Genomic DNA, 24,417 nt, shown 5'->3' with positions numbered 1-24,417 from the left:
TTGCATCTTATGGTTCCAGATCTTTAGGTACAGTTGTGTCCCGAGAGCAAGCCATGGGCCCTGTCCTCCAGGAGGATGTTTTCATGTCTCCTTAACTATCTACTTCTTGAGTCTTCCTTTGGGTGTATCATCTTTGCAGATAGCTGATGCCATCTACCGTGGGGTTTTCGAGTTTAATTTTCAGAAGGCAACCCGATTCCCATGTTCGGAGCACCTCCCTGCTTTTTTCTGCTGAAACCCAAAGAGCATCTGGTTAGACCAGATTAGAGCGTGTTCTGTGGCATTATGGTGCAAAGGGACCCTAAAGGATTGGTAGATTGGAAGAGGCAGTGCTGAGGAGAGCAGGGGGCTTTCCAAGAGGAAGGGACAGCAAGAACAAAGGCAGGGAGGCTGCTCATGGGAGCCTCCAGGGAGGCTGGAGCATGGGTTATATTTAGAAAAGTATCTAAAGTCAAGATCAGAAAGGAAATTTGATGGCCAATAAGGGAGGGCCTAGAATATCAAGCTAAGGAATTTGTACTTGGACAGGTATTAGAAACACACAGCTTTCAAGCAGGGGAGAAGCTTTCCTGGAGCTGTCTGATGTCTTGCTAGGTGTCTAAGGGGAAAAAATACAATAGCCTACAGAAAGGGCAGTGAGACCCAAGCTTAAGAAGAATGGCTAGCTCTTGAGGCATTACCTGGAGGGGTGTGAGAACAGAGGTGGAACAAAGAAAGAAGCGATAGCCTTCTAGGTGTTTATGTCCCAGCCTTGTGATTTTGCCTGTTTCCAATCTGTCCTACAGGCAACATGTCACCTGCTTATTGCAAACAGCCATGGCTTTCAAATCACCTAGACTTTGAGCCCGATACTGCTCCACCCTTACTGGTTTTATGGCCTTAGACCCAACACAACTAACCTGGCTCAGTCCCTTCACTTGGGGATTATGCCCACCTGTAACCTTGTTGTAAGGATCAGAGGTGATAGATGGCAAGCATCCAGCATATGGCAGGAGCTCAATCATTGGAAGCTATTGACTGTGTGGGTCATTACCCTGCTCAAGAATCTCCAAGGGTTTCTAATCACCCATAGAATAAAGTTCAAATCATCTTCTTTTAGTGTTTATCCACTTACCTGTCATATTTTCAAATAAAGTAAGATGATCAGATTTGTATTTTGAAACAGTATGTAGTGTCCTGCAAGATGTTAAGACGTGCATGCTGGAGAAGGGTTTTTATGGTCAAAGAAGTTTGGGAAATGCTTGGTTAAACAATCCTGAACCAATTCCTTTGTGACAGGACTTCTCAGAATCTTAAACCTGCTGTCATGCATGGTGGGTCACCAAGAAAGAGCCACAGAGGTGATGTTTTCTGAAGTCAGCCATTCCTTATTTGCCTAAGAAACCCTTCTCTTAAAAGTTGGACAACCAGTTCTCTAGGAAATCATTTAGGGATCCGTTTTTCCTAAACTCTGACCAAAGTACAAAAAGGGTAGGAGAGAGGAAAAGCTGGTGAAAGGGAGATGGATTAGGAAGCTGTGGCCGTAGTGTGGGTGGGAAATGATGAACTAGGGAAGTGGCATTGGGAACAAAGACAAGTCAACAGATCTGAGTGCATCTAAAGAGGCAGAGTCAACAGAACTTGATGATTAACTAGACGTAGGGAGGAAGAGAAAGGAGGGAGACAAGGACGACTCAAGCTTTTGCTTGGGCAGCTGAATGGGTGTTGATGCCATTCATTGAGATACCAACAGAGAAAGGAAGGGTGTTCTGAGATTTCAGCTTTACATGTGTTGTGTTTGAAGTGTTTATGAAACACACTCGTAGAGGAATGTGGGCCTGGAGCTGAGGAGGGAGAAAGGACCTAGAGGTGAGGATTTGGGAGTCATTCTGCAATGGATACCATGCGAATAGGTAGGATCACCCATGGAGAATGAGCAGAGCAGGAGAAGGAGTTCCATTTAGGAAACCTTGGGAAACCAACCTCGAAGTGGCTGATAAAGAGGGGCAAATGAAGGGAAAAAGAAGAATCATCCAGAGAAAGGTGAAAAGAACCAAGAGAACAGGAAGGAGACAGAAGCAGAGGAAACTTTGAGGAAAGAGTGGTTAGCAGTCAGACACTCAGAAAGGTCAAATCAGATAAGGCTAAAAATAGGTTCATTGACTTCAGCAACAGGTGCTATGATGATCTTTTACTGGGCAGTTTCAGTGAAGAGATGGGGGCAGAAGCCATCGTGCAGTCAGTTGGAGAATGGAGACAGTGAATGTTACCATTTCAGAGAGGTTTTGCTCATAAAGGGAAGGAAGGAGGAAAAGGCAAGAGGAACAGTGTTACCGGCAGAGGAAATAGCATGTGCTAAGATCCTGAAGTGACCAACACACATGTCAGGTTTGAGGCTAAAGGATGTCCAAAGTTGACTAGTTAGACCATGCTATTGATTTTGGATTTTACCCCGTCTTCCGTGGGAAGCCACTGATATAGTTTAAACATGCGAGTGATATGAGATTGCATTTTTAAAAGGTCACTTGGGTTACATAGTGGAAAATAGACTGGAGAAGGCAAGAATGGATGTGAGGAGATGTTAGGTGGCTATTGGCGTGATCCAGATAAGAGATGATGATAGCTTAGATTAGGGTTGTAGCCACGGAGATGATGATGATGATGATGTTTATGGTGATGATGATGATGGTGATGATAATGTTGATGCTGTGATGGTGGTGGTGATGATGATGATGATGATGGTGGTGGTGGTGATGGTGATGGTGGTGATGATAATGATGACGTTTATGGTGATGATGATGATGGTGATGATAATGTTGATGCTGTTGATGATGGTGGTGATGGTGGCGGTGGTGGTATGGTGTTTATAGTGATGGTAGTGATGATGATGGTGATGGTTATGGTGATGATGATGGTATTGGTGATAGTAAGGATTGATGATGATGATGATAATGTTGATAGTGTTGGTGGTGGTGGTGATGGTGATGGTAGCAATGATGATGATGGTGGAGATGGTGATGATGATGGTGGTAGTGACGATGATGATGGTGGTGCTGCTTATGGTGGTGGTGGTGGTGATAATAGCAGCTACCGTTTTGAAAGCACATCATATGCATTATCTGCTCGACTTCTCAGAAGAACCCTATGAAGCACATACTATTATTATCTCCATTTTATATATAAGGAAACAAGGTTCAGAAGAGTTAAGCAAATTGCTAGTAAGTGGTGGAGACTGTTTTCAGACCAAGGCAATCCACCTCCAGAGCCTGCACTCTTAACCACCGTGGTCTGTGGAGAGAAGTGATTGTAATCTAGAAAATTTAAGAGAGGAAAATGAAAGGTTTTGCTGATGGACCAGAGATGCAGGAATAAAGAAGAGGGAGGTGTCAAGAACAACAGCCCTAGGAATTCCCTGGAAGTCCAGTTGTTAGGACTGCATGCTTTCACTGCCGAGGGCCCGGGTTTGATCCATGGTCGGGGAACTAAGATACTTCAAGCCACACGGCATGGCCAAAAAAAAAAAAAAAAGGAAGAAAGAACAGCAGCCCTAGTTCAGGTGGAGAAAGTCCCACTCCCCAAGACGAAGAACACTTAGGAGAAACTGGTTGGGGAGTGGGGAACTCATAGGTTCAGTTTCAGACCTGTCAAGTGCAGTTGGGGTGCTCTAACATTTTCACGTTACATTAAATATGTGAAAATATTGAGTAGGCTTTTTGATATATCATTCTGGAGGAAAGAACTGGGCTGGAGAGAGACATCTGAACCTTCTCAGCCTCTGGGTGGTGGTTAGAGCCATAGCTATGGGTAAGTTCATTAATGAAGGAATCCTGAATAATTTCACCATCCATTTCACAAGTTTGTGTTGAAAGGGAGAAAGAACGCTCTGGAGAAAGAAAAAGGAAATCATCACGCTCATACTCAAGTGAGAGAAGAGCTAGAGAAAGGGAGAGAGAACGACAGAAGAAGGGATTGCCTCCAATTAGATCTAAAACATTAAGTGTATGTAGTACTACTCTGTGGGTAGACAAGACGGCAATGCAGCAAGATTTACCCAACCTGTTTGAAGAGTTTGGACAGATTGAATCCATTAATATGATTCCTCCCAGAAGCTGTGCTTATGTATGCATGGTTCATTGACAAGATGCATTTCAGGCTCTTCAGAAACTTAGTTCTGTGTCATATAAAATTGAGTCCAAGGTCATTAAGATAGCTTGGGCTTTAAACAAAGCTGTAAAAACAGAATACAAACAATTCTGGGATGTGGATCTTGGAGTTACATGTATACCATGGGGAAAAGTACCTGACACCAGGCTGCTTATGACCTGGAAGTATCATCAAATCCCAAAACCCAGAGGCACTCCCTGCTTTCAATGGGTTTTGAGTTCAAGGGCTCACACTAATGAATGACATTGACCCCCACTAATGAATAAACCTTTACAAATGGAGGCAAGAGCTCTGACAAGAAGACAGAGATTCTGTGAGAGCATAGGAGACAAAAGAGCTTGGTCCAGACATCAAGGAACTGCTTTGCTATTCTAGGCCTGTTTGTAGACGCTGTGTCCGGTCGTGTAGGTCCAGACCAGCTTCCCTGCCTGAGAATCTCCTGGACCGGCCCGTCCCACCCGCTGCTTCCACAGAGCATTTCTTGCAGTCTCCTTGCCTAGCTGGGTTTGCATCCTCTAATGGATTTTTCTACTTCCAGCTCTCTATCTTCTTTCACCATCTTCTCTGTGTCAAAGTACTGCCATCCCTTTCAAGCTGGCCAAGCACTTGTCCTTCTATAAGAACACTCCTAAAATTCTGACACCTCCGTACAGCTGTGTCTGATCAAATGGAAGCAATGGAGAATCGCCCTGGCACAGTCCATGTGGTAAAACATTTCCAAAACATGGTTACTCCATGCATCCTTGCTGATTTCATGTTTTCCTTTTTATTCTCAGCTTCTTTCTATACAAATGTAATCTCCTCAGATGCTTTCTCTGGGTTGTTAAAAGCTATGTAAGTAAGCTCTGGCCCTTATGCTTAGGACCCAACAGAAATTAGACAGGTGTTGGAGGGAAGGGAGCAACGTGCCGAATGAGAAATGGATTTTGTTCTTCTTGATTTTCCATTTCCCCTTTGTTTGATATTCATAGGAAATTGTGTTTGTTTGGGAGCTCTGGAGCTCTGGAGCAAGTGGAGTCTTCTATCATTATGTATTTTTCTAACATGCTAATTTGCTTGTCTGGGAAAGGGGTTAAGATAACACTTTGTAAACAACCAGCAGAGTGCCACGCAGACGTGCCCACACAGGACGTCTCTCTTTGACTCTTACAGCCTCTCCTTCATTTCTCTCTCTCTCTCTCCCTCTCCCTGCTCCTTTTCCCATCTCCACTCTTACTCTCTTCAGGGTAGGTTGACCATATGTCCCGGTTGTATCAGACAGTCCTAGTTTACACACACTGTCCAGGGATGACTATGAACAGTGCCCCTGCCAATCTCAAGAGCATCATGATTCGGAGGATAAATGGTCACCTACTGCTAATTGCCGTTCTCACTCCTCTCTGCCTGGCACACTGACTTGCCGGCTCGTGGTGTTTTTCCCTCCCCTGCTGACCCCAGCTGACCCACTCCCTGCATGGGCCCATCTGTATCCATCAGTGGACCATCTGTGTCTCATACAGGAGGGCCTTGAGCAGAAAATGAGGCAGTTGTGTGTGATATGGTGTGCTTCCAAGGATGCCAGCAGAGCGCCCACGTTCAAAAACCCTCTCCCTCAGCCAGCCTCTATCATGCTGAAAAGCCACGATCAAGACCCACCCTTGTTTTGTCCCGAAGCATCACCCCACTTAGCATCCACATTTACATCCCTGGGAGGGTTAGAGACGGAGCCATCCTGTGCCCTTCCCACTGGTCCAGTGGTGTCCCCTCCCCTCTACAGCAGGGATTCCAGGCTGCGGGATGGCCAGCAGGTGCCGCTCACCTGGTGTGTGAGGAGAGCACAGTCCAGTCCCAAAGGCAGCCTGCTCTACACATGCCTGGACTAACTGCCCTCCCTGTAGATTCAGCGGTCATACAATACATTCCAGAATATTTCCAGAGAAGGAGATTTCAGATACTGCGACCCACTGTCCCTGCACTAGACTCATCAGACATTCATCCCAGTTACTTTCAAGTTTAAACCTATCACTTAACCAGACACAGGGTGTTATGGATTGAATGTGTGTTCCCCCCGATCCCCCGCCCCAAATCCATATGTTGAAGCCCTAACCCCCAATGCAATGATATTGGCTTGAGGTCATGACAGTTGGACTCCCACGATGGCTTAATGTCCTGAGAAGAAGGTGAAGAGACGAGAGCTCTCTCCCCTGCCATGTGAGGGCACAGCCAGAGGGTGGCTCTCTGCAAACCAGGAAGAGAGCGCCCACCAAGAACCCAGTCTCCTGGCCCCTTGATCTTGGACTTCTCAGCCTCTAGAACACTGAGGAATAAATGTTGTCATGTAAGCCACCCAGTCTGTGGTCACCTGTTGTAGCAGCCCGAGCAGACACAGGGGCAGCAGCTGCTTGTGGTCAGAGGAGTCTCCAGGCCACAGTTCGTGGACCCACGTCCTTTGTTTCCAGAGCAATCCCCGCTGCCCTCTTCGCGTGTCTCCGCGGGCAAGACCATGAGGTTGAGGTGCACGAGGAAGGGAATTCGTGACTCCTCGTCCCAGGAAGCTGCTGTCGCTGAAAGAAAGATTACCCTAAAGCGAATAACGGAGCCACACAAGGCCAGCCCCCCACACATGAGAACAGCCCTGGGAAACCTGAGGCTGTTTTCATCCAGGAAACCACGGACCGACACCACAGAGACACTCACAGTGCTATAAAAAGAGGCACATTCACAAGGACCCCCTCCTTTCTGTACCCCGTCCCCATTTCCTGTAAGTGCGCGGCAGGCCCGCCCACCCAGCCCTGACACCTGCAGAGGCAAGCTCGAGGCGGACGTGCAGCATCCTGGGCCCCTTTATTCACTGTGCGCCCAGATTCATTCCGTCCACAAATTAGCAGCCAGGTGCCTGTGCTTGCGTTTCTAATTTTAAACAGCAGTAGCATCGCTGAATGTCCTTGTTAGGCACAGGCTCTTTTAGCACATCCAAATGAAAGCTTTCACAGTAAGTTATGTTAACTTTTATTATTTTGCTCTTCAATCATTTTGTTTTGAATTCTGTTTTATTTATTTTTTTATACAGCAGGCTCTTATTCGTTATCCATTTTGTACATATTAGTGTATATATAATTTTTTAAAAATTATCCCTTAGGTGTGTGAAGAACTCAGAATTCGTATTGCTGTTGTTATTTGTTTCCTAGGGCTGCTGTAACAAATTACCACGATCCTCATGGCCTAAAACAACAGAAGTGTGTTCTCTCGCAGTGCCAAAGGCCGGACTGTATCAAGGGGTCGCAGGACTGGGCTCCCTCCAAGGCTCTCGGGTGGAATCCTTCCTTGCTTCCTTCAGCTTTTGGTGGCTCCAGGCTTCCTTGGCTTATGGCTGTACCACTCCAATCTCAGCCTCATCTTCGCATTCCTTTCTCTTCCTTTATCTTCCTTCTGTGCATCTCTCCTCTGTGTGTCTTTTATAAGGACACTTGTCATTGGATTTAAGAGCCCCTCAGATAGTCCAGAATGATCTCATCATGAGGTCCTGAACTTATGACATCTGCAAAGACTCTTTTTCCAAATGAGTTCACGTTCACAGGTTCCAGGCCTTGGACTCATCTTCTGGGGGCCACCATTCAAGCCACGACAGCCACCAGTTGGGATCACTCTGGCAGTTGCTGCCACCCCCATTCAGGGGCACACAGACACACGTACACAGCACACAGGGGAGTATGAGCATTTTGCACACGTATGCACACCCACAGTGACGCAAGGCTGAGTGTCGGAAAGCGACCACAGGCTGATGAAAGCTTATCACTTTTCCTTGCCCTTTCCTGGGATTCTCAGTTGCCGGCCGGCTGTGGGTTGTCCCCTCCCTGGCCTGATTCCCGTGACACTGACAGGCTGTATGTTGCCACAGGCTGGTCCCTTGTCACTCCTCAGGCGATCTCATCCAGTCACATAGCTTGAAATTCTCATTTTACCCAGTGGTGCCCAAATCTGAAACGCTGGCTCCAGCCTCCTCCCATAACTCCCGGCCACGTGTCCACCTGCCTGCCTGCCATCTCTGCTGGCCGCCCAGCCTCCGTGCGAAGAATCAGCTCAGAATCCTCGCCTGAAACTCTGCTTCTCCTCCAGTCCGGCTCCACTAACTGCAGCTCTGTTCTTTCAGTTATTGTGTCTCGGGCTTTCGACCTAGGAGTCTTCCTTGAATTCTTTCTTCCTCTCACACTCTGTACTTCATCCATCAGGAAATCCTGTCTGCTCTACCAGCAAAACATATCCGGATTCTGACCATTTCCTTCTCGCCACTTCCGTTGCCTCTTCCCTGGTCCAGGCTGTCAGCATCTCTTACCTGGAATGACGCATTCACCTCCGAACTGCCTCTGCCCTTATCCCCCTGTGATCCATTCCACAGGTAGCGGCCATGGTGAATTTTTAAAACACAGGTCAGTTGGAGGGATATATTTAAGGTATAGCTTCGAGCATATCACTGCTCTACTTTAAACTCTCTGATGACTACCTTCTTCGCCCAAAATAAGATCCAGAGTCCTTACCCTGGCCTGCAACAGGGGTCAGCAAGCAAGGCCTGCAGGCCAAATACGGCCCACCACCCATTTTTGTAAATAAAGCTTTATTGGGACAAAACCCCACTCAGTTGTTTACTATTGTTTATGGTGCTTTTGAGCACAAGGGCAGAGTTGAGTAGTTGCAACAGAGACCATCTGGCCCACAAAGCCTAAAATATTTACTACCTGACCGTTTATAGAAAAAGTTTGCCGAGCCCTGGCCTGGCCCTTCTGACCTTTTCCCCCATCACTTTCCTCCGTTCCCTCCCCACCTCAGCCCCACTGGCCTCTTCACAGTCATCCAGATGTGCCAAGCACACAGGGCCTACTAGATGCCCACCTCGGGGTCTCTGTGCAATCTGGTCCCTTTGCCTGGAAGGGTCTTCCCCCACGAGGCCACCCCTCTCTCCCTGACTTCCTTCAGGGATCCATTCAAATGCCGCCATATCAGAGAGGACTTTGCTGGCCACTCCATGTAAAACAGCAACCCCACCCGACCCCTCCCCCGGCATCATTCTTGTGCCCTTACCTGTTTTGTTTGTCTTCCTGGCACTTATCAGAACCTGAGATATTATTATGCTTATTTGTTTATTGTTAACCCCCAAGAGAAAATAAGCTCCATGAGAGAGGGACGTTTTGTTTCCCCAGTTTGCTGAATTAATTAATGAGTAGTTATTTAATGATGGATGGATGGATGGATGGATGGATGGATGGATTCCAGTTATGAAGCCCACAGAGACTGGTTAGAATTCCACGTCTCAACTCCAGATTCCAGTAAGGGAGAGGGAGCTTCAGGCTGACCTGGTGTGTACGGGGGGTGGTGTCTGGGGTCAGTGGCATTAAATGTCAAGAGATGCTGTGAATGGGGTGTGGGCAGAGGGGTTCATGTAACCACTGCTACAGTCTTCCCAGATGAGGCGAGCAATCTGAAGTCACCAGGGGGGTTGAAATGTATCAGTTGTCCAAGTCGCATCCAAATTCACTGAATCAGAAGCTCAGGGGTGCTGGGACTGGCCGCTGCCCTAAGTACCCACTTCTGCCTGCAGGATGCCTACCTGGCTCACATGCCCCCGGGAAGGATTCTCAACCATCCCCCAGGTGGGGCGGAGCCCCAGGGTAAGAAGTCATGGTAGAGGATCTGAGAACTCACAAGATAGATACTCAGAGTCTTGGAGGGTCTGTGAAAGGATGACAGGAGCAGGCTTGATGGGGCGGAATTGAAGACGAGGAGTGTAGGTGGGCATCAGGGGCTTGGAGGTGGTACATTGTGCTCCCGTTTCCCTCATTCAAGCACTTGACAGGTTGTATCGTAATTGCCTCTTGTCAGTCTCTAAACGGAGGTGGCCTCCTGGAAAGCAGGGATTATATATTGCTCACCATTATCTCCCCAGTGCCTACTTACAGCCTAACACAAAGTAGGCGCTCAGTAGATGTCTGTATAATGAATGAATGAACAAGTGGATGAGCTGAGCCTACAGAGCACAAATGAGACTAGGAATCTCCTACATCGCTTGATATAAAGACCAAATAGGAAGTTGGCTGGAAGGAAGTTCAGCCTTCATAAATGATAAAGTGTAGGAGGGTTAATCGAATTTCAGCTGGTTTCAAATAGAATTTCCTGTATACTCCTGGGCAAGTCACCTCCTTGGGTCTCAGTATCTTCATTTAAAATCAGAATCAAATTAAGAGATCTCTAAATTTACGTAAGCCTCTAAAATTCTGGTCTAAGTTTTATGAGCTTATTAAAGTCTGAATAGTTGACTATCTGTGGAGTTGTAGATTTTATTCTTACGGCTGCATCAGTGAGGTTTGCTCTCACATATGAGCTTCTAGGATCTAGAAGGCAAAACAGCCATTCAGCTTAACTTCCATCAAGACCTGAGTGAATTCAGGCCATTCTTTTTCTCTCTAGCCCTGTGACATTTACTGTCTAGTCAGCATTTTTATTTTATTTATTTATTGGCCGCACCGTGCAGCACTCGGGATCTTAGTTCCCCGACCAGGGATCGAACCCTTGCCCCCTGCAGTGGAAGGGCGGTGTCCTAACCATGGGACTGCCAGGGAATTCCCAGCATTTTAATTCTAGAGCTTTATATTTTACAAGGAGTTTATTCATCTCTTAAAAGCTGAGCCTATAAGCAGGGGAGGAGGTCTCCACCGGGTAGCACGTGAACCAAGCTCGTGGGCATAAGCTATGGCATTTGTCTCAAGTTGGAAGCTTATGTCTTCTGTCATTTAACTGTGGATTTGTTATGCCTAATCTGCTAAACCAAGCCCAATACAATAGCTAAACTTAGACATTTATTTTTGAAGAGATTTTTTTACAAGTATAAAATAAATACACGAGAGACAAACATGAGAGGAAAACTATAAATCATTATATCTCATGAATGTATATGCAAAAATCCTCAACAAAATATTAGAAAATTGAATCCAACGATATGTAGAATGAATACATGTTCACTCAATAACAATAATAATAATAATAGCATTTTATTTAGCACTATTATGGGCAAGGCATTTTGCTGACCTCTTTACTTGTATCATTTCATTAAATCCTCACAAGAACCCTATGAAACAGGAAAATATTTACATTTTACAAATGAGGAAACCAAAGCAGAGAAGTTAATTTGCCCAAAGTCACGAAGCAAATCAGAGACTCTGACTCTTGAGGCCATTCTCTGAACCACTACAATATATACAGAAGTTCAAACACAGGAAACCCAGAATAAAAACACATATGTGTATAACTGCACCCCTGCAAGACAACACTGTTAACATTGTGATATGTTTCATTCTGGACTTGTTTATTTCTACTTCTATCCCTATCATGCTTTGTATATGATCTTATATACTACAACTCCCACTAATTGTAACAGGGAGTTAACAAGCTCTTTATACAATTTTACAAACTAGCACATAAACCCTGTGTGGTCCTCCCATCATTTTCATGGTCCTTTTCAAACTATTTGGATTGGTTGTCTATTGAGGGGCTTTTGCTGTTTTTAAAATTGCTACAGTGAGTTTCTTTGTATACAGAGTATTTCTGTATTTTAAATCGTTTCTTCAATTTATGCTTTGGCTGCCATAACAAAATGTCACGGGCCTGGGGGCTTAAACAAGAGAAATTTATTTCTCCCAGTCCTGGAGGCTGGAAGTCCAAGATCAGGGTGCCAGGATGGCTGGGTTCTGGTGAGAGCCCTCTTCCTGGCTTGCAGATGGCTTTTTCTTGCTGTCCTCACATGGCAGAGAGAGAGAGCTCATCACTCTTGTGTCTCTTCTTACAAGGGCACTAATCTTATTCATGAGGGCTCCACTCTCATGACGTAATCACCTCTCAAAGGCTTCACTTCTAGATACGATCACATTAAGTATTAGGGCTTCAGCATATGAATTTGGGGGTGACACCAACATTCAGTCCACAGCATGCTTCCAGGCATAGAACTAAGGCCAAGATATAAACACATTTCAGGTTCTTGATACAAAACATATACTCCTTTGGTATCTGTCCTTGCAGTAGGATGGGAGCTCTCCGGGGCCGGGACTTTGTCTCATTCTCTGCTATATGCATAGCACCTAGAAGGGGGCCTGATACGGGGAATGTGCCCAGTATGTAATTGTTGAATGCGTAGGTAAGAATCATTGAGAGGTTTTCTTGTGTAATTCTTGGTATATGCAGAAGAAAATAGGTACCAAATAGACGAGTCGGCGGTTCTCCCTGGGGGCTGTTCCGCATCTCCTGGAAAGTGGTGTTTGGAAACGTGTACGGGCCTAGTTTATTTTGCTTGTCACGTTGTCATCATCGTCAGGATGACCAGGGCCAGGGGCAAGACATTCAGTGGGCCGCAGCCATGGGTGCTGACTAGCACCACACGACAAAGAACCATCGGGCCCCACATGCCAACGGCGTCCGTTGGGACTCACTGATGTGAGTTACGGAGCATTATAGTGAAATGAACACCCCAAACCCATCGCCCTGTGTGAGAATAAAACCTCACTAGTCACGCTGAAGTGACTCGCTCTGAGGCAGACACTACACGCCACACAAACAAATCAGTCATTACTTTAAGAGATATTTTGGTAGGAAGACTTTTTCAAAGAAGTTCCTGAAGTCCTCCTGGTTCTGTCCTAATGGACCTATCACATTCTTCATCCCTTCTAAATCTCAGCTTGGCATCCAGAGCCTTTCCTTGTAGGTTATTAGTAAATCCAAACATTTGACATAATAGTGTTATTTTTAACAGAATATTTTTCAGAGACGCCTCTTATGTTCGGTTGAAGTCATTTAAAAAGAAGGCATCTTGTTGCCTTTTCCACCTGTTTTTGCACTTTCTCAGACCCTCACTTCCTGTCTGCACGTGTAGCAGAAGGGGAAAGGAAGGAGCCTGCTATCGTGAGCTTTCGCCCTAGGAACATAAAGCCCTTCGTGGCTTTCTTGCTCCAAGCAGAAGGAAGTCATTTTTCTCTGCATTTTTTCTTCTCCATGGCCACGACCTGACATCCTCCAAGGTTCATTCATCACGCGTCAGCCTCCTGCTGCTTAAGTACCAGCTTAAGCTTGGAAATGGTCTCAGATCCCTTTTCCAGAGATGGCTTTACTCAGCCACCTGCACCTCTTCTGTGGATCTGAAGGACTGTTGGAAGTTACCGGCAACCATGGCTCCCTCCTTGACCACTGCTCAGCCAGTTACTCCGTGGGAGTGGATCCCGGTCCCAGGGCACCAGCTCCCACTCAGGCTGGGAGAGTCTAAGGAGCCTCTCTGCCCAGGGACCCTTAGACCCCATTTCACGCTCTCAAATATATGTCTCAGTTATAGACTTCTTGAGTTCATTACTCCCCAGGATGGCTTGAGCTTGAGCCATGCTTATCCTTTCTTCTTTGTCCACCCATCATGACCATGGCCAGCATTTATTTAGCACTTACTGTGTGCTGCCATTAGGCTAAGCTCTTTACGTGTCTGGAACCCACATAAACCTGGCCAGCTTGCTTTTCCCTTGAAGCCAGTCTCAGTGGTATCACATTTCCAAAAAACTATTAGTCTGTCATGTAAAACTAATTGGAAATCAATTTAAATCTTTACTGAAATCTCTTTGGGGAAAAATATCATTGAGGGATCACTTTCAAGATAAACAGAAAAATTTCTTAAAATTTTTATCACCATTTCTTAATATCCAATAGGGTTGGCTCCTGTCCAAAAATATCTTTACTTGCATTTTTAAAAATTCCTGAAATCTAGTCCACAAAGGCTGTTATCTTTCTCTCCTCTATTGCTCATGGAAAAATCCATTCTTTTTTTTTCCCTCAGTTACTTTTTGCTTCTTCCAGTGTGTAAGTCAAGTTCAACTGGATTGGAACCTCTCTGCTTCACGCTCCCCCATTACCAAGTTCACACGACGGAAGTTCAAGAGTTGCGTGGTGCATGGAAACCTCCTTAGATAATGGAGGGGGGCAGTGTCACATGTTTATAATTTTATATCTGCTCCTTTTATTTACATCACATGTTATCTTATCCAATCCCACCCAAAAATCTCACGATGGAAGAGATATGCTCCCCATTTTACAGGTGAGGAAATGGAGATTAAGTGACACGGCCACGACCACACAGTCTTGGCCAGATCCAGTAGACACCAAAGCCTTGGTGATGTCACTAATCACCACACTCCTGATCTCTTGAACATTTTTGAATGTGGGTCACTGTCCCTCATTAACCCCAACCTGTTATCCAGAGAGCTGGCTCCTATTCATTTAATCATTCATTCATTCCTCAGGTATTTGAGGATCTACTTTGGGCCAAGGACTGGGCTTGTAGAGGATAATGTTGTATCTAAGGTTTGGCTTTTGACCTTGCATTTGAGAGGTTAAAAAGGCAAACATCAGTAATTGTCTTAGTTCTAATTGGTACATGTCTGTATTCATTTCTTAGGGCTGCTGTAACAAAGTATCACAAATGGGGTGACTCAGAACAACAAAAATTCATTGTATTACAGACCTGGAGGCTAGAAGTCCAAGATCAAGGTGTCGGCAGGGCCATGGTCCCTCTGAAACCTGTAGGAGAACAATCTTTCCTTGCGTCTTCCTAGCCTCCGGTGGGTTGCTGGCAATCATTAGTGCTCCTGGGCTCATAGAGGTATAACTCAAATCCCCCATCTTTACATGGCATTCTCCCTGTGTACATGTCTCCCGCTGTGTCCGAATTTCCCTTTTTTATAAAGACGTCAGTCATATTGGATTAGGGCCCACCTTAACTACCTCATTTTAACTTGATTAGTCTGTAAAGACCCTGTTTCCAAATAAGGTCACATTCTAAGGTACTGGTGGTTAGGATTTCAACCTACCTTTTGGGGGAGACAAAATTCAACCCATAACAGCATCTTGTAAGATGTGTGTGCAGACTTCTTTGGGAACCCAGGGGCGGAAACAAGCCCTGTCTAGGCAAGTCAGGGAGGGCTTCCCAGGGGGCCTCACAGTGCTAATGGGCCTTAAAAAGGATAACTTGCAGCTCAGCGAGGGGGAGGACAGGAGGGGAGGGGACCAGGTGTCCTCCAGGTGGGACATGCTGGGCTTGGAGAAGAAAGAGAGTAGTCCTGGGAGGTAGGCACTTAGAGCGCATCATGGGTGAGCGTGGGAGACGAGGCTGGAAAAAACATACAGAGGAAAATTCCATAGGGCCTTTGATGCCTCACGCTAAAGAGTCTGGATCTTATCACATAGAAATGAGGACCCAGTGACAAAAGTCACCTGTTTAAAGTTGCCTTCCATCTCAAAGGGATATCTTTTTAAAGAGAATTTAAGCAGGACTTTATAAAACTAAGGCTTCAAGTTATTAAAATTTTAAGTTCCATCATTTTTAAAAAGAGGAGCATTTTGCCTTCATAAACCAAAGAGTAAAGAGGGTGAGTCAAATCAAGCCTGGAAAACAAATGAAGGCCAGATCCTCAGATGGGCTCCCGCGAAGCAGATCCCGAGATGCCCTCTGCAGGCAGGAAGCATCAGTAAGCCCCCGTGAACCTCACCTGCAGGGAATGACAGGGCAGGAATGGGCAGAGAGAAAAGTTGGGCTGTGACGCGGCCGCATCACAGGGAGCACGGGAGCTGGGATGGCCCAGCAGAGCTGTTCCAAATTAGGATGAAAGGACAGGGCCTTTAAACCCCCAGTGTAACCAGTCAGTGGATGCAGGCTGCCCCCAGTAAGGGCTGTGACCTCAGGCAAGGTGCAGGCACTTCTGGGGGAGGGAGTGGGGGATACAGCTGTCAGGCTGTTCCTAAAAACCCAGCCACTAACATGAAGTATGTTTCATAAGCTCAAGCGAGAACAACCAAAAAGCTTAGGTATTTTATAAAAAGAAAAATTAGGTGAACCTGAGAAAATCACGAGAATACAGAGATTACTACAGAAGTTATAAAATGTGACCGAGGTACAAGGACTATTAGATCAAAGCAACAGAGAAAGAGGCAAGAAACAGTCCCACACATATAGGCCCTGAATGTTAGATATCCTGCTGAAATCAAACTCATTTTCAGCCATACCTCACGCTATATACAAAAATCAATTTCAGATTTAAAAAATGTGACTCAGGGGCTTCCCTGGTGGCGCAGTGGTTGAGAGTCCGCCTGCCGATGCAGGGGACACGGGTTCGTGCCCCGGTCCGGGAAGATCCCACATGCTGCGGAGCGGCTGGGCCCATGAGCCATGGCCGCTGAGCCTGCGCGTCCGGAGCCTGTGCTCTGCAACGGGAGAGGCCACAACAGTGAGAGGCCCGCGTACCGCAAAAAAAAACACAAAAATTGTGGCTCTGCTCCAACAAAAGATTGAGAAAGTGGATTGAGTAATTAATTGCTTGGGTGACCTTTTTCTCTTTGGAAATAAATTGTTCTGGGCTTGGGGACAAGCATCTAGTCCTGTTCCTTCTTTGTTTCTGGCCGGCAAGAGGAAATACCAGAGAATAGGGAGAGAGGTGAAGGCAGTTTGGGGTCTTCACGCTCTTTGATAAAGCCAATAAATCAGCGTCAGCCAAGCAGGAAGAAAAGCCATAGAAACCCCACTGTTTGCAAGAAAGTCTCAGAAGCTGTGAGCCATGGGCTGTCCGGGGGCCTGCTTTTCAGTAGCCCTCAACGTGGGTGGAAGGAAAGGTTTTTCCTGTAGCAAAATAGAATCCTGGGCTTAGCTAAATAACAATTGATAAAATGAAGACAGCTTTTTTTTTTCTTTTCTGTCATGTTACATATGGCAATTTTGTGAGTAGGTAAATATCTTATACTGTTGTTTTTAAAAGTGATTTATTCATAGAGAAAGAAATATGGAACTCATTAATGACAAATTGTGAGCCGTGGGCGGAGGGCTGGTTTTGCTGCTCCCACCGTTTGCGTGAGAAGCTGTGTGAATATGAGAGAAGAGGCAATGAAGGGTGAGGGAAAGCCAGGGCTGATGCAGAAGCCTCCACGGGGAGATCGTGTCAAACCTCAAAGTTTTTTCTTTTAAACTGATTTCCAGCCCACTCTGGGGCCCCCACCACTTAAGCTGCTTTCCTCCTCTCACCCCCTGAATAGAAGCTTCTTGAGGCGGGGGCTATGTGTGAGCTCTGGGGCTCCTGCTACACTTTGCGGAATGCATACGTCATAGATAGTTGCTGATGGTTGGAATGAAGGAACTGTCTGCAACTTCGTAGGACAAGGGCAGGGAACAGCAGGAAGGAGGCTGCAGCTCGGGGAGCTTGTCATCCTACTAGAAGTACATGTCAGAATGGGGTTCACAGCCTGGGCTTGGGTGACCCCAAAGTTAGTGCTCTTTGTATGTCACCTGTGGTTGTCAACTTTGTCTCTCCCCAGGTGTGCCTGGAGGATGGACACACTTTACAGTGCAGTTCTGACCCAGTGCAGTTGGAGAGCTAGCACAGACTTCACAGGTTGAGGGCACAGTCCTCCACAAGACACCCTTCCTCAGAGTTCCCAGGCCACCCACACTTCTGACCAACCGGCTACAAATTTAGGGGTTCCCACTACCTCAGTTTCAATAATTTGCTAGAATGACTTACAAAACTCAGGACAATTAAAATTTTATTATAAAGGATACAAATAGGAACCAGCCAAAGGAAGAGACACATAGGGTGAGTTCTAGGAGGGTCCCAAACATGAAGTTTCTGTGTTCTTAGGACATGTCACCCTCCAGCTAGCATTACCAACCAGGTAGCTCCCCCCAGCTTCAGTGTCTAGAGTTTTTATTGGGGTTTAATGATGTAGACATAATTGATTGATTGATTGATTGTTGATTGATTGGGTCATCGGCCATGTAATTTGACTCAATCTCCAGCCCTCCTTGTCTCCCTGGAGGCCAGGCTGATATCATGTGACTCAAAGCTCCAAACCTCTAACCACATGGTTGATCTTTCCAACAAGGCCAGCCCCCATCCTGAGACTACCTAAGGGCCCACCATGAGTTACCTCATCACCATAAACCTCAGTGGTGAGGTTTGGTCCAAGGTGCCCATCAGGAACAATAAAGGCACTCTTATCGCTTAGGAAATTCCAAGCATTCGGAGGCTCCCTTCCCAGAAGCAAGGACAAGACCAGCCAAGTTCTTTCCTATGCAACATCCTGTCATCAGTAACCAGCAGGGTGATGGCGATGGTGGGTGGAGTAGCCATTTGGTAAAGCTCCAACTCCCCAGGAACTTCAGGTTTGCTCCTCCAGGAGGAAGCTCCCCTGCAACCCAATAAAAAGTCCGTTCAGTACCAGGCAGCCTCCCAAGAATGCAGTTCATGTTTAGAAAATCCCCAGCTTCTTCCTTACCTGAAACTGAAATCAGTCTTCCTTTGAAAATCTGTTGGATGAAGAGTCTCTTAATGCATTTCCACCCCAAGGATCTAGAGTTAACCTTATCCCAACATCCCTACAACAGAAATTGGTTGCTTTTTTGCAGGAAACCTAGAAAAAATTTTGCATAAATTATGCCCTGGAGAGTTTCACAAACCACAGAGCAAAGAGCTGGATTCAGTCAGGCCCCTCTCAGAGGCTCTGAGTGGAAGAGAAGCTGAAAAGCCCCATCTAGCCTGGCAAAAATTACTTCTCATATGGCTGGGAGTTTCCCTCATCAGAATCTCTCTTCATTTTGAAATTATTTCAAACTTATAAAAAAAAGTTGAAAAAACAGTCCAAAGAACTCCCATATCACCTTCACCCAGATTCCCCAATTGTTCAAATGTATCATTTGCCGTATGTAGTAGCTCTATCCCTTGATAAACACACATACAGTATGCCCACTATCACTATTCTCTTTCTGAATTATTTGAAAGCAAGTGGCAGCAATACTGCTCCATCACTGAAAAGACTCCAGTGTTTATTTCCCCACACAAGGACACTCTTCTACAGAGCTATACTGTGACCATCTAAATCAGGAAATCACCATTGCTACAAACAGCTCTACCATCCAAAACATAGAGCCCATTCAGCTTTTACTAACTGTACCTACAATGTCTCTTTTTCCTGTCTGGTCCAGGAACACACATTGCATTGCATTGTCATATCTCTTTGGTCTCCTCCAATCTGGAAGAGTTTCTCAGTCTGAAAGAGTACAGGCCTTTTATTCTATCAATCCCTGAGGAGACCCCTCACCCAGGTCTCATGACTAGACTCATCATGAACTCTTAGCAGGGATATCTCAGAAATGATGCTATACCCTTCTCAGTGTATCAAGGTGGGAGGCATGTCCTGTTTACCTTGTTCTAACGCTGGTGATGTTAACTTTGATGACCTGGTCATTTGTGTCTGCCAGGTTTTCCTTTGTATTTGATTAGTGTCTGAAAGGAGATACACTAAGACCATGTCAATGTCCTATTCATCATCAGACCTCCACCCTCCAGTTTTATCATCCATTGATTAACCAACCGACACTGAGTTTGTTGCCAAATGGTGGTTTTCTATTTCCATCCTTTCTTCTACATTTACTAGTTAGCAATCTCCTGGAAAAAAGAGCATCCTCTTCTCCCCCATTTATTTATCTATCTATCCTAGATGCTGTTTTATTCAGTGGATGCAATCCATTCCTACCATTATAGACTTCAATGCTTAGGTTCTCCCAGACTTGGCCCGTGCCAGCCCCTGTAAGCTGATACTGCTTCCTTGTTATATGTCTCCTACATTCTCTAAACACTTCCTTTTTTCTAGCACAAAAAGATATTCCAGACTCATCTTGTACCTTCTTTGCCCCAGCCCTGGAATCGGCCATTTCTCCAAGTAACCCTAGATCCGTTTAGTGGAGAAGGGTATTTGGAAAGTAAGACTGGGTGCTTGGTATGCATTTGACTATCAGGGTGTCATTGGTCCCAGGCTTTCTCAGTAAACAAACCTCTCTCTCTCTCTCTCTTTCTCTTTCTCTCTCTCTCTCCCTCTCTCTCTCACCAGGAGCCCTCACCAATGCTTTTAATTCCAGTTCCTCACCTAAGGTTCCTCTCTATTCTTCCTTTCTCTATATTTCAAATACTTTCTCCAACAGTAAGAAACCTATTTCCCATTATCCTCAATATATTGACTCCTTTGCTCAATCCACCTGTATGTAACCAATTTCCTAACCACTCCAGACCTCTCCACCCCTGGCCCCACCTCCTCCTTTGATCCGCTCCTGGCTCTGCAGCCACTGCCCACCCCTCAGCCTCACTAATTTGACCCCTGGGCAAACCACCACCTCCAAGGGAAGGAAAAAAGAAAAGGAGATAAAAAGGTAGCAGAAGAGGAAAGCAGAGTTTTGTTTTGTATTTCCACTCTTTCTTTGTTTTTACGAAAGCACCAGAATCTATAAGAGATTGCTGTGTTAAAATAATGCTAAGGTTTTTTGAGTATTTACCTTGTGCCAAGTTCTGTCTTAAGGGGTTTTATCTAATTTAATCCTCGTAAGACCATTCAAAATAGATACTGCTATTTCCTCCATGTCACAGATGAGAAAACTGAATGCAGAGAGCTTAAATATGTTGTCCAAGGAAAACTAGCTACGTGGTGGTGGGTGGATGGAGCACTTGTAGAAGTTTGACACCAGGGCTTGTACTTCTGGCTATTGCTGTGTTGCACGATGGCTGCCTGTGACTTGAAGGGAGCTCTCTACTCCCCAACCCTCTCCCATCTGCAGGGAAGACAGATTTGTTCATTAACATACCACATAGATTTCAAAACTGGTGTAGCTTGGCTGGACTAATCTTCCCACAGAGAATAATGATAAAATCTGGACAAAATAAAAAATCAAATTCTCTTGAAGATCCTGGAGAGAGACCACAGCAAAGCAGAAGGAAAATCTGCTCTTGAGAGCTGAACTGAAAAGAACGAAATCTGCAAATTTGTGGCTTTTGCCTGATGGCACTTTCCAATCTGGGAGGGGCTAGAGGGGCAGAAAGCAGCAGCCTTACAGGTTTGAGGTGTAAGAGGATAGAACTTGGGGCTGGCAGAGTAGCCAGAAGATTGAGGAAAGTCTTGGAAAACAGGGAGCCACAGAGAGGGTGAATACCAAAATAGAAAATTTAATTTAATTTTAATTTACAGAAGTATCAAATAAATTTAACAAAAGAATAAATTAGGAATAAATTTAACAAAAGACCTGTACAACATATACACTAGAAACTACAAATCATTGCTGACAAACATTAAAGACGAGCCAAATAAGTGGAAAGATATACCATGTGTGAGGATTGGAAGACTCAGTGCTGTTAAGATGCCAATTCTCCCTCGCTAAGCTATAGATGTAACACAGTCTCAATCATAATTCAGCAAACATTTTAAATAGAAAGTGACAAACTGATTCAAAAATGTATATGGAAATGCAGAGACCCAGAATAGCACAATAATCTTGGGGAGGAAACGGTGGAAGGCTTACGCTGTTTGACTTCAAGATCTCCTCGAAAGCTACAGTAATGCAGACAGCGTGGTGCTGGCATAGTGCAGACACAGATCAATAGAACAGAACTGAGAGTCCAGAAATAGAGCTAAACTTATATGGCCAATTGATTTTGACAAAGACAACAAAATAATTCAATTGGGAAATGAAGGTCAACAACCAATGTTGAATAACCATAGATCTTTATGAGAAAAAAAATGTATCTTGACCCCTACCTCACACCATACACAAAAGTTAATTCAAGATCAATCTCAGAGCTAAAGGTGAAAGTTAAAACTATGAAGCTTATAAAAGAAAAGAGAATATCTTCATGATTTGGAGGCAGGCAAAGATTTCTTAGACAGGATGCAAAAAGCACTAACCATAAAAGAACATTTTGATAAATGAGACTTTATCAAAAGATGCAGTTAAGGAAATAAATAACAGGCACAGTACAGACCTAGAGAAGATATTCGTAAAACATATACAAAGTACTTTTAGCTAGAATGTATGAGGATCTCCTACTTCAATAAACACACACACACACACACACACACACACACACACTCACACCCAAACACAAAGTGGGCAAAGAAGTTAAACAAGTACTTCACAAAGGAAGACATATTGATGGTCAATAAGCAGATGAAAAAGTGCTCAATGTTGTTAGGTACCAGGAAGATGCAAATTAAAAGCTCAGTGAGATTCTATGCATACCCACTAAAATGACTAATATTAGAAAGACTTGTATAACACCAAATGTTGGTAAGGAGGTGGTGTAATGGAAATCTCATCTATCACAGTGGAAATATAAAATAGAATAATCTTGGCAATTTCTTATAAAGTTAAACACTTATCTACCTTTGACCTAGTCATTCCTCTCCTAGGTATTTGTCCAAAGGAAATGACAACATACATACACAAAAAGACTTGTACATTAATGTTCATAGTAATTTTATTTACAATAGCCAAAAGTGAGAGATAGCCCAGGTATTTAGCAACAGGGGAATGAATAATATATACTAAATGATTCCATTTATAGGAAGTTCTACAACAGGCGAAACTAAGTAAAAGTGGGAGGAAAAAATCATTGCCTAGAATTGGAGGTGGGAATGTGCATGAAGTTTGACTGAAAAGGGATATGAGGGAACTTTCTGGGGATCTGGAAATCTCTTAATTGGTATGTGGGTTGCACAGGTGTATTCATGTGTCAAATTGTATAGCTAAAATTTGCACGTTTAAATTAATATAAATTTCACTGTAAAAGAAGAACTGTAAAAATTGATGATAGTTGAGTGATGGTTAGGGAGTAGATGGTGTTGTAGAAGAAGCAAGAATGGCAGAATGTTAGTAATTGTTGAAGCTGGGCGATGTGTACATGGGGGGTTATTATACTATTCTACTGACTTCTGTTTTCTTCATATATATTTGAAACTTTCAATAATCACAGGGGTCCCAGTTCTGGGGAAATTAGACTTCAGTTATATAAGTTTCAACTTGGGTAGGGAAGTCTCTACGTTTAAAAACACCAGAGCCTGGGACTCCAGTTTGGGAGTCTATATGGAACTGACATGGGGGCTCTGGATGGCCAAGTGGACAGAGAAGTACAGAGGGTGAGTGGCAAGAGACATGGGTGGAAATAATGACAAAATGGTCAACTTCCCAGTCTTGAACTCTTCCTATTGTCTGTGTCCCTCTCACTGTAGGTACCATTGATCACAGCCTTCTTCCTCATTCCAGGACCGAAGTTCTGATCCCTGTGCTGATTTGTTACCGCAGTTAACATCTGCATTTTGTGCCTCACTTTCCATCTCAGAGCAATACTTGACTTCTCTGATGGGCACTGGCTTTCCCAATGGGGAAGGGATTTTTCAAGCTTAGAGTCTTTTAGCTTCACAACTCCATAGAGTTAAAGAGGGCTGACAGGAGGCAGAACTGGACTAAGACATGTGAGTGCACAGGCTGAAGAAGAATTTGGTGTTCTAAATATTAGTTGGACATTTTATTAGTGAAAATAAGAAGAAACTGATTTTCTTCTAAGAAAAATGGTATACCTTTCTTTTTGTTCCAATTAAGGAATGGATTACATTTGATTTACTACATTAGACAACTTCTTGGGAGATGTAACAAAAACATAAAATTTAAGTAATCCGGGGTCACTGTTCTTCCTGATCAGACAGCAACCCACCCTGCATTGTTCTGCCTTCGGGCTGGTTGTATATAGGCTAGGTGGCATGTGTTGCAAAGATACTCAATAGAGATTAGACAGTGCTTGTGAGTTTTTTAATTTACCTTTGAGGGTACTTTTTGCTCCATCAGGAGTGGGTTTGATTCACCAGTTACGCATGGAACCACATGAGAAACCTGAGTTAAAGTGAAACCAATGTGATTTCAGAACTAGACAGGACCTTATAGATGATGGGTTTCCAGGCAGCTGCCAATGGACCCCCTCTTAATCCAGCTCTGGCGCTAGGCCAGGAAGCTATGGCATCAGGTTGTGGGGCAGGTTGGCTTCTGGTCAAGAAAGCAGGAATAAGGAGAGCACCTAATTTCTTGTCAACACTCTATTTCCAGTGGCCATGCTTCTTGTGTGGGAATTGTGCCATTTAATCCTTAATGCAAGTCCTGTCCTTCTATCTTGCCCAGCCCACCTCCCCATTAAGCAGCTTGGTCTACTACAAGTCCTCAGAGTCCAGTGGCTCAGGGTTCAAACTCCCAGCTTAATTCCATGAGCTGTGTGACCTCCCTCAGTTTCCTCATCTGCCAAATGGGGATATGACACCTGCTCCCCTGTGTTGCACAGATTCAATGAAACAATGCATGCACGGTGCCCAGAAGTGCCTACTGCAGACGTTCAGTAATGCTGGCTGAATTGGGAACCATTCAGATGGTCC

The 24,417-nt window shown here is 44.8% G+C and overlaps 1 protein-coding gene across 6 annotated transcripts in view; it reads left to right on the top strand.

The window, feature by feature from the left end:
• Window positions 1-24,417, top strand: part of PTK2B (protein tyrosine kinase 2 beta) — a 140,175-nt gene that overhangs the window by 77,979 nt on the left and 37,779 nt on the right. The gene's annotated exons all lie outside the window — the stretch shown is intronic.

Source organism: Tursiops truncatus, chromosome 6, assembly GCF_011762595.2.
Source record: "Tursiops truncatus isolate mTurTru1 chromosome 6, mTurTru1.mat.Y, whole genome shotgun sequence".
Lineage (NCBI taxonomy): Eukaryota > Metazoa > Chordata > Mammalia > Artiodactyla > Delphinidae > Tursiops > Tursiops truncatus.
Note: the sequence above shows the minus strand (reverse complement) of the source record. Positions and strands in the feature narration are given on the sequence as shown.